The following is a 16,522-nucleotide window of genomic DNA, read 5'->3' as shown; positions in this document are numbered from 1 at the left end:
CTTACATACCTTTGGGTTAAAATTTTTTTAATGACTGTGGCGAAATACTGCTTAGCTTCTTTTCCTTTTTAGAAAGTGGCCGGGGTAATAGTAAAGCACTGACTATATTGGTATAAAACTGTCGACGTGCAGTAATTATTTTCCCTTCCGTTTTTACTTTATTTTTTGTATTTATATATTTACTTGTAACGCTTATTTTTAAGTAAAATAAATAAGTATTTAACTTATATTTCAGGACTATTGAACCAATAGCCCTCTGTTGGTCTAACCACTGTTACAGGAATGTACACAAGACATCTTTAAGTGTCCTTTATACTAAAAATGTTATTTTCTATAATCATATATAAGAATTCAATTTTCGATCGAATTAAAATAGCGATGTTGTATGTCGTTTTGTTGGTGGTACTTATATACCGCTGCTTAGTCAACCGCATCAATTATTTCTATGAAAGTTTCCTACCAAAACGTTTTTTTTTTTTTTTTTTTAGGTAACTAGATAGGAGGGGTTACTGTGTGATTATGGTAAAAAAAGCGTAACATAACCACCTTTTACTAAATAGTCGGTGGAAAGGATTTGAAAAGTGAATTTTCAAATCGAGGGGGAGGGGCACTGTTACTGTTTAAAAATTTTTTAATGACTATGCCAGAAGAAGGTATTTTTCCATGTAAATGTCCTACCAAACGGTGTTTTTGAAAAATTAGGGACAGAGTGCAAATTCAGCCGTTGCGCTCCCTTGCGTAATTACGCCCCCTATTACTATGTAATATCTTATTTGCCTGGGCTGTAATTTTTTTAGACTGTTATTTATTTATTTTTTTTAGTCTAAGGTGTAGGTTTTCGATAATACCGAAAGAAGTGTTTTTCAAATATATAAGGGGGTACATGCCCCCTCTAATTAACGCCATTGTTGCGTATTGAATATGCTAAATGTCCGGGGAAATGATTTCTGAAAATTTTAGCCACAACAGCAAAAAAAAACTTGATTTTATATATGGCTATCCTTAAGCAAGTTCTCTGCTTAAGAATTAAGACCGACACTGTTTTCTTCTCTTCATCAGAAGAACTAATGGTTAAAACTATAAAACACAATTTAAAAGTTAAAATTATTGGGTTAAACATACAACACATAAAAACCAAACCGTCATTATAACAAAATAACAGTCAACATTTATAACATTCAATTTATCGTTTTTAAATAAATTTCTCTGCAGTAGATGTTTGTTTTTTGGCCGAACATTGAGCGCTACCAGAACCTAGAAAACACCTTAAAGGAAAGAGTAACTACCGCATATAATTAGCCCCGATTTAAGATAATCTTACTTTTGTTAAGTAATATAACTAGGTAATTAAGTAATATATAGTAATATATATAATATAATATAGTAATATAGCAATATATAATATAATATAGTAATATATAGTATTAAGTAATATAAACAAATAGTATTTGTTATAATATAATTAGCCCGATTTAAGATAATTTTACTTTTGTTTGCATTATTGGCAATTTGAAAAAAGGTTGATCGGTCGAGTTCCAAGTTTCAAGTTCCATAAGGAAGAAAAAAACATGAGACAGTGATTGGTTTCCTTGTATATATTTGGTATATATTGCAGGCTCACTGTGAATGCGTTATTTTATAATGATTTGCAAGGTCGTAAATTAATCCATCATAAATATTCAATTGTAGTCAGTCATAAATTAGAATCTAAAAATGCTATAATTTAGACCTTAAACTCCTTAAATAAAGACATTCAGTTCTAATTAAGTTTACATCATCAGCAAGATTAATTTGTTGTTTTGTTTCGGTTTAATTTCCTCTTTAAAGTTCAAGACTGTAATATAATGTTCTAGGACCTAAAGTTCAAAACCTAATGATGTTTTAGCATGCGTTGTAGTAAAAGGTTAAAAATCAGTCAACAGAAATATCATTTGAACAATTTGTCACTTTTGGGAGTTTTTTGTGGTGGTAGAAGCTGTAGATTTTTGGTGATACAGGGGAGTATTATTTTTTCTTCAGGTACATTAAATAGACAGTACTTTGTCTAACAATTGAAAAAAAAATATTTTTGTTTAAATTAGCCCCTCATTAGCTTTCCGGACTATTGACATATTCAGTATCTATCAGTTTCTATTAATTCTAACGAAATATCATTTGATTAGTTTGGCCAACGATGGGGCCTACAAAATGATTTTTAAGGTACCGAATGGCCTTAATACCGATACATTTAAAATAATACTTATTCTGCCTTTACCGCTTGAATTACTGGAATCCTAAATCATTTCTTTTAGACTCTTAGTTTTGTGAGTGTAACGACTCGTTTTCATTTGCCAACCCGTGAGAGCATTCTTCAGATGGTTGATGAAGGTCTCAACAACGGATTAGACAACTTTCATGGTATATTCAAGGATCTCAGCCGTCCTCAGGCAGCAACTGCATTCGGATTTTTGCTCGGTAATTTTTTATATAGAAAATATTTTTGTTTCTGCAGAGGGAGGAGGAGGGGGTTAGGGATTTTAAAAGTCATCGATAATAAGATGACAATTCCTTTCAAGAAAGATAAAATTCCTTGAGATACGAAAATTAAAAGATAAAACTGATATATCCTCCCTACCCACATTAGCCTTCTGGTACTCTCTTTGAGAACATCCTAGTAGACAAAAATCATATAAACACCCACCTTACAAAGATTCGACGAATTATAATTGTAAATAAGATTTGAATAATTTTACTCAACTGGGCAATAGAATCTCGAGGTCCCAACCACTAACACTGGTAAAGCTGACTATTTAAAATCGTTGCTTAAAATTTCAATCATTACTTAATAGGAAGGTTCAATCATCAGTTCCCTTTTCAAAAAGGGGGACAATGCTGAATGCAAGAACTACTGGGAAATATCGCTTATAATCATTGCTGCTAAGATATTTTTCATTGTCCTTCTTAACCGTTTAGCTCAATCAGGGACACTACTACATGTCCGAACCAAGCGGACTTTCCACCTGGATTTGGGTATATTTACCAACTCTTCTTGCTCCTACGGGTTCTAGAGCATCCCATGAAGCATAATATTATAGCATCGCCGTAGCCATCTTCTGATTTCATATCAATATACAGGAAAACGATGTCCCTGAGAAGCTCATGCGCCTCATGACGCATACTTTTATCATGCACTGACTCTGAAGTCAGTGACTCTAGATCTTCTAACAGCATAGGTTTTTTGTCAGTTTGAAATACATAAAATTAAGAAATCCTAATGTGGTTGGAAGGCGTAGTTGTACCCTGGTCTGACCTCTAAGAGGAGAGGGGATGTTGAGCAGGATTTTACGTTTACGGAGTAAACAGTGATCGAAACGTGTGAACTATATGTTTATTCTCAATTTATAATTTATTTGGATGAGAGAGGGGTGCTCTTAGAATCAGTATTGAGGCCAGCCCCATCAAGTGTGTAGTTGGTGTTGAATAAGGATTGAAAAAAAAAACTTGACGGTATGTGACCAGAAATTTGTGACTATACAGCATATTGGGGTCCATCAATGAAAGAACATACTTTAGAATGTCGTCCAAGTCTCTCTGTGCTCAAAAGACTTAAAGTTACAATTATTCTCGAGAGTTCCGTCAGAATAGATTATGTAGAAGAAACCCTAAGCACAAGTATTTGGTTCTGTCAATACCTATTGGATTGTTTTGAAGCCATCTAGTGTACGTATCAGCTTCAAACGTCGTTCCTAGTGTTCCCTTTTTTCTCGCAATATCTTTCTCGATAATAGCATTCTAGCTTGTGCACGTCTATAATGGGCATATATAATCAGGATTTAGCCATAGGTTTTTAATGATTATTTAAGTTATTTAACCAGTGAGTCAGAGAAAATGCATAGAAGATTTATCAAAGTCTGTATCAACATAAAGATAGAGAGATGGCCTCACTTAAGAGGTCGGGACGTGCTTTGGACAACAAAATTCACATTAACTGCATTAGCTAGAATGTGCCAGTTGTCCTGTATCCCCTCTATTGTACAAATATAATGGATATTCTGTCATCCATTATAAGAAATTCCTAAGAGATATGCTTCAAAACAATCCAATAGGTAATGACAGAATCAAACACTTGTGTTTAGGGTTTCTTCTACGTAATCTATTCTGACGGAATTCTCGAGAATAATTGCAACTTTAAGTTTTTGAGCACAGAGAAACTTATACGACATTCTAAAGTATGTTCTTTCATTGATGGACCCCAATATGCTGTATAGCCACAAGTTTCCTGTCACATACCGTAAATTTTTTGTTTTGCTGTTTTTTTTTCAATCCTTCTTCAACGCCAACTCCACGCTTGGAGGAGGTGGCCTCAAAACTGATTCTAAGAACACCCTTCTCTCATCCGAATAAATTACAAATTGGGAATAAACATATAGCTCACACGTCTCTATCTCCGCTCACTCCTTAAACGAAATCCTCTGCTCAACATCCCCTCTCTTCTTAGGGGCCAGACTTGGGTGCAACTACGCCTTCCAACCACATTAGGGTTTCCTAATTTTATGTATTACAAAATGACAAAACAACCTATGGATGTTCCATCCATTAACATAAATATGCTAATTCTGCTCCTGATATATTCATGTCTGTTGTTGTGAAGTTGCATATCTCATATTCTATACCATGTTGCAACAGGTTATTATTTCTCAATAGTAAGCAGAGTGAAGTTGTAAAAATCATGATTTTTACAGTAACACCTTTAAACTTCGAAACACCTTGAGTATCACCTCAATCACCTTGAAACTTTGGGCAAGAGGGACCAGGGTTCGGACTCGCCTATAAATTCCAATAAATTCCTATATTTTAATGCACTCCTATAAAATGCCTATATTTTGGCTAAAATCCTATTATTCCTATATTTTCGGCTGAAGAGCACTAAGAACATTGCTCATGATTTGCAATTTTCTGTCTTTTGGTGTAGATTGATAATTAATTACAACTGTTGAGCTATTTGAACTTAACTAATGCTTTGTGTTGGGCTTAGTAAGCTGCTTCTGCCTGGGCTATGCTGTTGTGTTGAGTAGCCTATGTTTTGTTTTTTGTCATCTTGGGCCTGTCCGAAATGATCGAAGATCGGTATATAGGCTAGTAGTCACTGCTTAATGAGACTGGAGTTCTTGCGACTTATGTGTTTCCTGGCTGAACGCTGGCTGGCTGATTTGAATACGGCCCAGTTATTCAAATAGGTTATTCTAAGATAGTTGCTAATCGAGGGAAGTAAAATAGGCGTGCACTGGGTAGGCTATATGCTACATTCTGTGATCAATCTATCCTTTATCTATCTGGTCTTTATCCCCTTCTAAAGAAAAATGATGTTAATCAGATTCTGACTTTTTATTTCAGATATTGTAAATTTTTACTTTATCTCCCCCCTTGGTATAGCAATGGTAAGATAATTCGTAAGTTTGATGTCCCTGATAGAAGTGCAAAGTTGGCCCTCCTGCATGGAAGGTTGTCGGAATCGGCTTTTTATCGTTTATCGCTTCATCATCCTTTGGTCCGTCTGTTCGGTTAATCTCATTGTAGCATAGTGTTTTTATGGCACTTGGTATTAACCAAGTGACGTATAGTAATCGCAAATTCTGTCTGTCTGTCGGTCCTGGTTTTACTACTTTAGGCACTCCCAGGTAAGCTAGGACGATGAAATTTGGCAGGCGTATCAGGAACTGGACCAGATTAAATTAGAAATAGCCGTTTTTCCGATTTGACCATCTGGGGGGGGGGGAGTGGGGGCCCGTTAATTCAGAAAAAATAGAAAAATGAAGTATTTTTAACTTACGAACGGTTGATCAGATCTTAATGAAATTTGATGTTTGGAAGGATATCGTGTCTCAGAGCTGTTATTTTAAATCCCGACCGGATCTGGTGACATTGGGGGAGTTTGGAGGGGGAAACCTAAAATCTTGGAAAACACTTAGAGTGGAGGGATTGGGCTGAAACATGGTGGGAAAAATAAGCACAAGTCCTAGATACATGATTGACATAACCAGAACGGATCTGCTCTCTTTGGGGTAGTTGGGAGGGGGGGGGGGGTGATTCTGAAAAATTAGAAAAAATGAGGTATTTTTAACTTACGAACGGGTGATCGGATCTCAATGAAATTTGATATTTAGAAGGATATCATGTCTCAAAGCTCTTATTTTAAATCCCGACCGGATCTGGGGACATTGGGGGGAGTTTGGGGTGACCTAAAATCATGGAAAACGCTTAGATTGGAGGGATTGGGCTGAAACTTGGCGGGAAAAATAAGCACAAGTCCTAGATACATGATTGACATAACCAGAACAGATCCGCTCTCTTTGGGGTAGTTTGGGGGGAGGTTGATTCTGAAAAATTAGAAAAAATGAGGTATTTTTAACTTACGAACGGGTGATCGGATCTCAATGAAATTTGATATTTAGAAGGGTATCGTGTCTAAAAGCTCTTATTTTAAATCCTGACCGGATCTGGTGACATTGGGGGGGGGGACCTAAAATCATGGAAAACGCTTAGATTGGAGGGATCGGGATGAAACTTGGTAATTTATGTGACCAGGCAACCCACGCCATCTACAATAGATCTGATCCCGAGGACTTCCGATTCCTATATTTGGGCCCAGGAAATCCTATAAAAATAGGACAGAGCCTATAATTTGAAACGAACCGACCTGTCCGAACCCTGGGGACCATATATTTTTATTGGGATTGGGGAGGGTAGGGTTTTAGAGGGATATAGGGTAAGAGGTGCCACTTGTCCTTTATTCCATCCATTATACAAATAGATTTTTGCATAAAAATTATCGTTTCATCGTCAGTAATAGTCTTTGAATAATTAATGCTTTATAATGGTTATTTGTTGTCTACTTGAATTGTTTAACTCTTAAGGACTTTTCACGGTAATTTTCTATGGTAATTGGTTGTGTTGACTTTTATGCTTAAAATTTTTTCACACCAGGCTAACGTAAAAATTCATAGAACCATCATAAGTATCGTCTATAATCATTCCAATCATCATAAAAAAAAAACTACTCAAAATTTAAAATGGGGGAAGGGAAATAGTGAGTCATGCTCTGTTTAAACATGAAGGTTTTGTTAAATTATTTTCAGAGTTTGTCAATTGCTTATTCAAGAATTCCATTGTGTTGATACTGTGTTAACTTTTGATAACGTAACATAAGCTTGCGTAACCTAAAAAACTATGTAGAGCTTATGCCTACCTGACATGCGTAGGCTACGGATCAAGAGGAGGAAATACTTAAAGAGGAGGAAATCTGCTGTTACAATAAGAACTAATTTTAGTAATCAGTCGGGACTAATTTTCTTGTGAATTCGCCATGGTTTTTTTATTCTTAAAACCAAAAAGAAAAAAAAGAGAAGCTCTTCATGTAAAGTCACCAATCTGGATCCTCTTTATACGATTTTGGATTTTGAATGATTTCTTATGTTTTTGGCCGGGGGGGGGGTGATGTTTATGATCTTTGGTTATAAGTGTACATACAATGCAAAATGTCTTGATCAACATTTACAGATTTTCGATAATGCTTTTTTCGTCAGCTTAGGGAGGAGGGGGTCTTTGGCCTTTTGTATGGCCCAAGCAAAGAAATGAGTCCTCTTGGTGGATGTAAGAATTCTGCTACGAGTCAAAGAAAAACAGATCAAGTTCACTAAAAATAGTTATTATCGGGAAATATGTTAGAAAACGCCATTAGCGTTGAAATTCAGCCTTTGTTTTGTTTATTTCTGTTCGGACAATATTCTACATGACACCATGGATTTTACATGGATTTTGGATGAACTTTTCTTAATCACCAATTACTTTTTATTACTATAAAGATTATTGAGATACGTATTTTACCGTTTTTGTGTAACTCGACCCCTGTGTCACTCAACCTATTTAATCGAATCCTCGTTCAATTTAACCCCAATTTAACTCAACCCCCATTCAACCCAACCCCGTTAAACTCAGTCTCATTTAATTTAACCCCCGTTTAACTCAGCCTTCTAACCTTTAGGTGAGACCTGATACTTTAATAATTTAAAAGAGTTCAATCTTTAATATTAAATCGTACTTCTAAAAGCTTTTGTGGTAAACGTTTTAGCGGCTAATATGTCATATGTTCAACTAGATTGCTAGTTGAAATGCCAAAATTGACGTTTGATTTACCATCCAACACTCTTGCCAAATATAATAAGGTCCACGTTATTGCGGTCCAGCTTTTAATTTGCATCCCGCCCAGAATTGTATGATGTTGTTGTTATTTCAAAATAATGATAATCACTGAAATGTGAGTATTAGTTTTTAAATATTTCTTTAAACAGCTTTCTACTATATTCCAGTGCCCTAATAGTGCTGGAGAAATAAAAAAGAAAAAAGGAAGTTTATCAGCGTTTCCAGCTCTTTTTCGAAATTCCAATAACTCTGTTTATTCAATAAACTTCTTTTATTAAGTCGAATTGATATAATAGCTATTATTCCTGAATTAGCATTAACGACAATTTTTTCATACGGGGCTCTTTTTTTCTTAAGCTTCTATGGGATGTTGTTTTTCCTGTAGTAGATTGCAGCTATTGCTGCAACCTAATGCAGAGAAACACGCAGCCTATGAAAAATCTTGTTAACTTGAAATATATAAGACCGAAGAACACTTTTGTTTTTTAGTTGGGGGGAGGAGCAAAGAATAGCCTAGCATTGAAGTAGCATAAGATGTTATAAAAACACTGACATCAAAATTAAATGAAAACTAATAAAGATCATCTAGCCCCCTCCCCACAGTGAAGTGGTCACAGTACAGTGAAGTGATAAAAGATACCTTTTATCACCTCCAGAAAACGGGTTGAATTACATTTCTTTTATTAAATTATTTTTTTAAGAATGTTTGTACTAAATGGGATTAATTTGTTTTGGTTAGGTAGGGGTTAATTTGAATGGGTTAAATATTTTTGATACGAAAGTTTAAGACACTTATCAGTTGCTTTCAGTTTGGTCCTACGTCTAGATGCAAACATAATGTAGAATCTTTTGAGCCAGTGCCCTCTATGGATTCCTGGAACTTGGCTAAACTCCTTTAATATCTCTATTCCAGGTTTAATATGCCAAAATTATGATGCTTTCTTTTGATTTGCTTTTCCTGGATCCCTTCCGAAAAAAGTTCTTAGTATTTACTTTGTGCCGCAAGTAAAATCATAAGCCATTTTATTACCATCCTGATTTACTTATGTCCAATTCACATTCATGCTAGGCTAGATGTCAATGTCTAGGTCTAATCATTTTCGATCAATGACAATATGCTTCCTCTTATTATGAGTAGCCCTGATTAGTCCATAGTGATGATGGCTAGAAATTCATGTTCAGCTGAGTACAAATGTGAACAGGGCTTTAAACAAAATGATTTGCGTCAATAAATGCTGATTGTGTTTATTAAAGCAAACCGTAGTTTGACAATTTTGATTTGATCAGACTAAGCCGAATAAAAAATGTAAGAGAGTTAAACAAATAAAGGTTAAATGAAATTCAAAAAGGAGAAAATTCCTAGAAAGAAAGAACAAATTAGTTTGTGCACAGAAAAAATGAACTAGAGCGAAAAGAAATTCAAAGCTTAAAAATTAGTTTTATTTCAGATATGCAACGAAACAGAATGATCAAAATATCTCAAAGTCCAAGTGAAGACGGTAGTTTCGGAAATCCAAGGTCAATCAAGATTGCGCGGATGTCAATGTAGCTGTTTTTTCTTTCTTTTATATTTTGTTAATTTTGCTAATTCTGATGGCCCAAGGCTAATAGTTTATAGGCAGTTCTTCAGCTTGTTTAATGCTTTTTGTTTTCTTTTATTGTTGCTTTGAAGCTTTAGGTTATATTCATTTTCATTAAGTAAAACTGTTTATAGTCTTTTATTATTATTTTTTTAATGATTACTATACAAGAACCTTCATTAGCTCTTTAACATGCTGGCTAGTTTAAGCCATTTTTGTGTGTCCTTTGGATCGTTTAAAAATATTTAAGTTTTACTCTTTTATAAGTAAAAAGTAATATTTTTATGAGCAATCAGTTTTTTCTTATATTTTTTTACAATTTCCTTTTTTTTGGCTCATTTTATTTGCAAGATTATTTGATGCTTTAACTTGCATTACTTTTCATAAATACTTATAATTATTTACTTTTCTTTCTAAACGCTTTTTGCATTTATTTCAAAACTTTTTAATGGGATAAAAAAAAAAAAAAAAAAAAAAAATCTTATAGGTATCCTATACAAGCAAGACCGTATCCAGGTGGGGTGGAGGTAAGGGGTTTGAGCCCTCCCCCTCTCTGAAATGTGTGTCTGACTTGTAAAAATGTAACAAAAAGGGATATAAACAAATTTTATGTGTTTTTGAGGGCTTTTTGTATACCCCCCGCTCCCAATACCGAAAAAAAATTCTTGTGCCCCCCCCCAAAAAAAAACAAAAAAAATCCTTGATACGGCTCTGTATACAAGTCTTCAAATCTAGTAATTTTAAGCTAAGTTTTCTTTTTTTTATTAATCTAATGGTTCTCCATTTAAGTTTTCAAGCATTTTCTTTTTTTTTTTTTTTTTTTTAGATCCAACACTTTAAATATCTTATCTTTTCATCTCTTTTTTCTTTCCTCGTCCCCTCTGTTTTAATCTTCTCACTCTGTTTGTACTGTTTAAAGTCATTTTAATTTTTAAAAGTACAAATATTTGATCAAAAACAAAGAATAATGTGATTGAACTAAAGTGATATTAAAAAAGAAAAAAAATATCTTTTTTTGAAAAGTATTTTAGAAGTGAGAGTAGTTTTTAAGGAAAAAAAGTGTTTTACTTGTTTCATTTTGTTTTCTTTGTAAGGTCTTTTCCGCCGTCCCAGCAAGAAATCATTTGTGAAAATGTATGATTAATAGCTGTATTGCCTCGGGCAGCAGAAATTTTTTTCAGCATTTAAACATATAAGCGGAATTCTGCTATTGGTTCGAAACGGTGTTCTGATTCAATTTCTGGCGCAAAATTGAAAAATTAGAGGAACAAGAAAATAAAACTTTTAAACGCTAATTTTGAACATGTTGCCCAATTTATGCCTTTCTTCAAACTTTTACTACCAAACTTATGATAGTTAACAATTCCTTTCCCGTAATATGTTAGAAATTAATGTAGCAAAATAAAACAACTGGGACGGTTGAAATATGAGTTTTTTCTTTTTTTAACTTTGTATTAACGTTCTGACGTTTAACGTCCTTTTTCTTCGTTTTTTTTTTTCTTTAATTGGTAGACCTGTGAAGCCTCATTCATCTACAATTCGTAATTTTTTTTTTTTACTCTGAAAAGTTAGTGTCCATCTGTTCTTTGATTCCCACATCTTGTTCTTCCCATTATAATATAAATTGAAGAAATAATATGTAAACTTTGTAGAAATCTTATATACTTGAAGAAATAACTTGAAATATAACTTGAAGCTGTCGTTTAAAAGTTTTTTCTATGAACCATCATTTGGCTATGATTCCACATTGTTAATTTTAAAAAGGGGTTCCATGCTTTTTAGTCCTTAGGATAGGCCCTTAGATTGTCATTGTCATTTTTCTTCTTTTTCACTCTCCAGTCTTATTCAAAAACTTGGTTTTATACAACACAGTTGAATTGTTGTTTTATGCTTTTTTTCTAAGCACATAGGACACTTGCATAAGTACAAACTTGGTTTTATTATTTGATTAGTTATTATTTATTTAAGTACAAATATTAGCACAAACTTGGTTTTATGCAACACAGTTGAATTGTTGTTTTATATTGTTTTTTTCTAAGCACATAGGAGACCTACGTTTTTTGTTTATCCTTTTGGTAAGACCTGTGTACATGACGTTTGCATCTGCATGTAGCACATTTGCATACTATATACGTCAGCCAAAACTAGAAAGTAAATCTGCCAGTGAAAATCCAAGCAAAATATTTCTCGGTCTCATTGGTTTATTTAATTTTCAGGTTTTTTTCGCTAATGGAAACACGGCTTTATTCTTATCGTTTTTTGATCTAGTCGCACTACTGTAGTCACAGCTTTAAAAAAAAAAGAAAAAAAAAACGGAGTCATATACAGTCGGTGTTCTTTGTTCGAATATTGTGTTCCCTGGGCATTAATCTTTATACCAGAAAACAACCAGTGACGTGCGCTTTATCAGCAAGAGCGCGTTGACATTTGGTGTTTTCGGGAAAAATTTGTTGGAAATCTAGAAACTTAATCAAGATACACGGAAATAAGGAGGGTTCATGCCGCGCCTCTCAAGCCCGATTGGTTAACTGAGTTCCCCAGTTTTCTTGAAACTTCAAATGTAAACGAGATTTAAAGATATCTATATTCAACCCGAGGGCGTGCCTTCAGTAGTTTCTAGCTCAGCAAGATATGTATGACAATCTATTTGTCAAACTTGGACTATTCGTTTTACCATCTCCTGACGGCAGAAATTGTCATGGTACAAGCTTGTAACAATTGGTTGTGTTCGAAAGTGTGCCTTTTAAAATTAATTTTATTTTACGTTATTGTATATAATATGTTTAATTAAAGGGTTTAGCAGGGCTACTATTTTTGATTAAGAAATGCCCATTTTGTCCAACTTATCATTTTTCTGTTTTGTTGCTCGCTTTTTAATTGCTTATTGTTCTACTGCTTCATCAAAGGCAGTCTTATTCAGTGTTTAGTGGTAATTTATGTGATTATTTTTGATTGAATCTCTTGGCATACTGTGTTTTTAAAGTTTTAAATATAAAAAGCATTCTTTTGACACTTTTTAAGTTGATTTAACTATATGATTAATGGAATTTAGATTACTATGTCAGTAGCAAACATGGTTGCATCGACTGTTGGCGCGATGATTTTATTATGATTATTATGATTTTTTATTCACTCCGGTCTGCTTAAATATTTTATGCCATTTAGTCAACTCAATTAAGATTCAGGACCAATAGAACCTCGACTAAGACAAAGAAACAAAAATAAAGAAAAAATAATAATAAAGAAAAAAATTTGGCTGTGTTGACTCATGACGTAATATTTAAAAATGATTCAAATAATTTGAAAAATGAATAATTCTTTGGAAGAAGATTTGAATAGACTTTTATTTTAAACATTAGCGAGTAATAAATGTGTCAAACTTATGGCGAATGGTGAAGCCCAGATAAAAAAATGAAAGATAATTTGAAGTTCTTAGCAGACGAGTAAATTCAAAACATTTGAATTCAGGAGACTAAATTTTTGCATGTGCCATTAAGTTGTCAGTTTTGCCTTATATTTGCCTCCAAAAACTAATCGGAAGTCCAGAAACTAATTTGAAGAACCAACTCGTGGCCAGAAGTCCTCGGCGGCCTACTGCCACATACTACGCTTACGTTGTGCTGTTGCGTTTGTGGTGGAAGGTCAACAAAACGATTTCACTGGTTCGGTAAGGATTTTAGTCATTACTTAAGGAAATACTAAAAGGATATCGCAAACTTTACCATGTTTTAGTAAACTTTTCACTTTTCTGGTGTTGATGGGTAATAAAGTATTTCACTCACTCATTAATAACGCCATAACGACAATGCGTAACTTTGGTGCATAATTTACTGCCAATGAGGAGTCCGTAGGGATGGCGAGTTTTTTCAGCAAAATGCCGAATAAGAGTATATATGAGTAGTAGTTTTTAAATGAGTCGTTAAAGTCGTCGATTGAGTCATTAAATCTCTAGGATGCTGTGGAAGCGTACTAGCCAATAACAATTAAGCTAAATTACCTTATCTTGATTTCTGTCTGACCACAAGGTCCTTCTCCTTGATCGAATTTTTCAACCGAACAAAATTCACCATGAAATGTCGGAATGAATTCCCAGTTCTAGTTATGTAATTATTGTTTCTGGGTTCTAAAAACTCTGGCTAAGCCTCTGCCCTCCCCCTGAAATTCTAAAAAGTACTTTTTGCATTTTCATACATACCAAAATCTCTCAGCCACTCCCACTTGCTTTCTGGAAAAAAATGTATTTCTGACCTAGCTTGCTCGTATACTTAAACGGAATTTTCAGTTGTAGTGGGCCCATCTATGTTGTGGTACCCCACCCGGGGCCTCTATCTGTACTCTGGTGCCCATGCCATGGCCTACAAATGGGACGTTTTCCATAAAGTATTGGATCCATCAGGATTAAAATTACCGAAAGCATAAGTTCTGTATTCGTCATTCTGTTTTAATTATGTTTGACAATGAGTGTCGTCATTTATGAGTGTAATCTATCATATATGTCGTCATTTGTAACCTATCCTTGACAGAGATGCAAGTGCTATTATAGTCTTTTATGTAAAGATGTAGTGGTATGTCAAACTTGTATTATATTACAACATTATCTTTTGTTAATTAGAAGGGGCACTAGATATTTCAACTTCCTTTGGAGCCTTTAAACAGCTCTATATGCTGTTCCAGTGCCCTGCTAGCAGTGAAATAAAGGATAAGAAAAGAGAACACATGAGTCCTACCCCTGCAAAAATTGATTTTCCTTGTTATTTAAGGTGGACTACTTGTTTCTTTAAAGGATTTTGGTAATGGTTGTTCTAATGATATATTTTTATTTCGATCCGACATCCTTTTTGAGGGGTTTCAGACTATTTTTTTCAAAATTACCTTTAATTTTTTTTCAAATAACATTTTACTGTTAAAGATTCTTGAATCTGGCACGAATAGGATTTTTTTTCAGCGCATGTTTTTTTGAACGAATTTTCAATTTTTGTTACCATGGTCCGTGGTTCGTTCTTTAATAGTTTCTACCTGTCCAAACAAACATTTTAAATCTCAGCCGTAGACTCCAAAGAATGAATGAGGCCTTTGTCACACTTCAAAAAGAGTATCTTAATCTTGGCCTTTGCTTCAGTGCAGATAGGTCAGAAATAGTGTTTTTAATTGAAAAAGTGAGCCACAGTCCTCTATGGCGCGTGGCGATACCACTGGTAGAGCTGTCGACCACCTTGTTTATCTAGGTCTTACCAATGGTTTGTCGTTACTTCGCACCCGTTCTAATCTCCTAGACCATCTCGTCTGACGCTGAAACCATGGTAAATATTATTATATTGTTTTTTGTCTTGTTCGGATCATACAATACAGTTCTTCTGTATTATTAGGTTTATCACCTGTATTTCATAGTCTGCACGAGAGGTTTAATAGACGTCATTGAATTCTTTAAGTAGGATGTAAACCCTTTGCATAATTCTATTTAGCTAAACTTGGGGGAATAAACAAAAGTGCATTAAAATTGAGCATTTTACCTCAAAGTATAGAATTTTGATTGGGGAGTAGATGATTTTCCACAAAAATAGTTATCGCTCAGAAATGAGTGCGCTGAGTCTTCACTTGTATTTCTCTTTATAATATTCCAATATATTTCGTATAATATGAAAATAACGTATAATTCGTATAGTGTTCTTCTGCTATTTCTTACTATTTCTATAACAATAAGAAGTGTTGACTGCAGTGAAGTAAATGCTCATTTAGAATCTAGTAAACAGCTTATGGCAGAAGGTAGATTTAAGGATGCACTGGAACATTTGCACAAGGCTGAACAAATAGAGTCTAATAACTACCTGGTGTTGTATAATAGAGCCGTTTTGCATTTAGCATTGAAAAAAGTTAAATCTGCATTGGGTGATCTAAATGCTGCACTACAATTTAAGCCCAATTTTATGTTGGCAAGATTCCAAAAAGTGAAAATTTTGATAAAAAGTGGAAAACTTGATGAGGCTAAAACTGAACTGGAAAAAGTAATAGATACTGATACAGGTAATGAAGAAGCTACGAAGACGCTTTCACTGTTAAAATCGCTTCAAGCACAATACGAACAAGCTCTCATTCACCATAGAGATAAAAGGTGGCGGGCTACATCCAATATACTTACCAGAATAATCAAGCATTGTCCATGGGATGCAAAGCTCCTGGAAATACGTAGTGACTGTTATTTAGCAATAGATGACGTTCAGAATGCTATACTGGACTTACGTGCATTAACACAGCTTGTTCCTGACAACGTAGAGGCATTCTTTAAATTGTCAAATTTATATTACGCAGAAGGTGTGGCGGATGGAAGCCTGAGGGAGGTACGGAAATGTCTTAAGCTAGATCCCGAACATAAATTGTGTTTTCAACACTTTAAAAAAGTGAAAAATGTAGCTAAGACTATTAGTGACCTAAACTCTGCAACAGAAAATAGTAGATCAAGGGACTGTATTGCACACGCAAAAAAGCTGCTAGAGCTTGAACCAGCGAACAAAAACTTTAAGTTTGAAGCGGAAGAAAAACTATGTCAATGTAGTCTCGCGGTTGGTGATTCAAAAGGAGCAATTGATTCCTGTACAAAAGCTATAGAGATTGAAAGGTGGCCCAAATTATTCTGTAATAGGGCTGAAGCTTATATAGCAGAAAATTTGTTAGAAAAGGCTGCAAATGATTATTCCGTAGCCTTAGAAATTAACGACAATCTAGAATGTGCAAACTATGGAATTAAAAAGGTCAAGAGGCTGCAAAAA

The 16,522-nt window shown here is 34.3% G+C and overlaps 1 long non-coding RNA gene across 1 annotated transcript; it reads left to right on the top strand.

Moving 5' to 3' along the window:
• Nucleotides 1-2,289: 2,289 nt before the first annotated feature.
• Nucleotides 2,290-9,775, top strand: LOC136041250 (uncharacterized). The gene is made up of 2 exons (XR_010620984.1): nt 2,290-2,454; nt 9,627-9,775. It is a non-coding gene; the product is annotated as an uncharacterized LOC136041250 (long non-coding RNA).
• Nucleotides 9,776-16,522: the final 6,747 nt, after the last annotated feature.

Source organism: Artemia franciscana, unplaced genomic scaffold, assembly GCF_032884065.1.
Source record: "Artemia franciscana unplaced genomic scaffold, ASM3288406v1 PGA_scaffold_1180, whole genome shotgun sequence".
Taxonomy (NCBI): domain Eukaryota; kingdom Metazoa; phylum Arthropoda; class Branchiopoda; order Anostraca; family Artemiidae; genus Artemia; species Artemia franciscana.
This window is presented reverse-complemented; position numbering and strand designations above follow the sequence as displayed.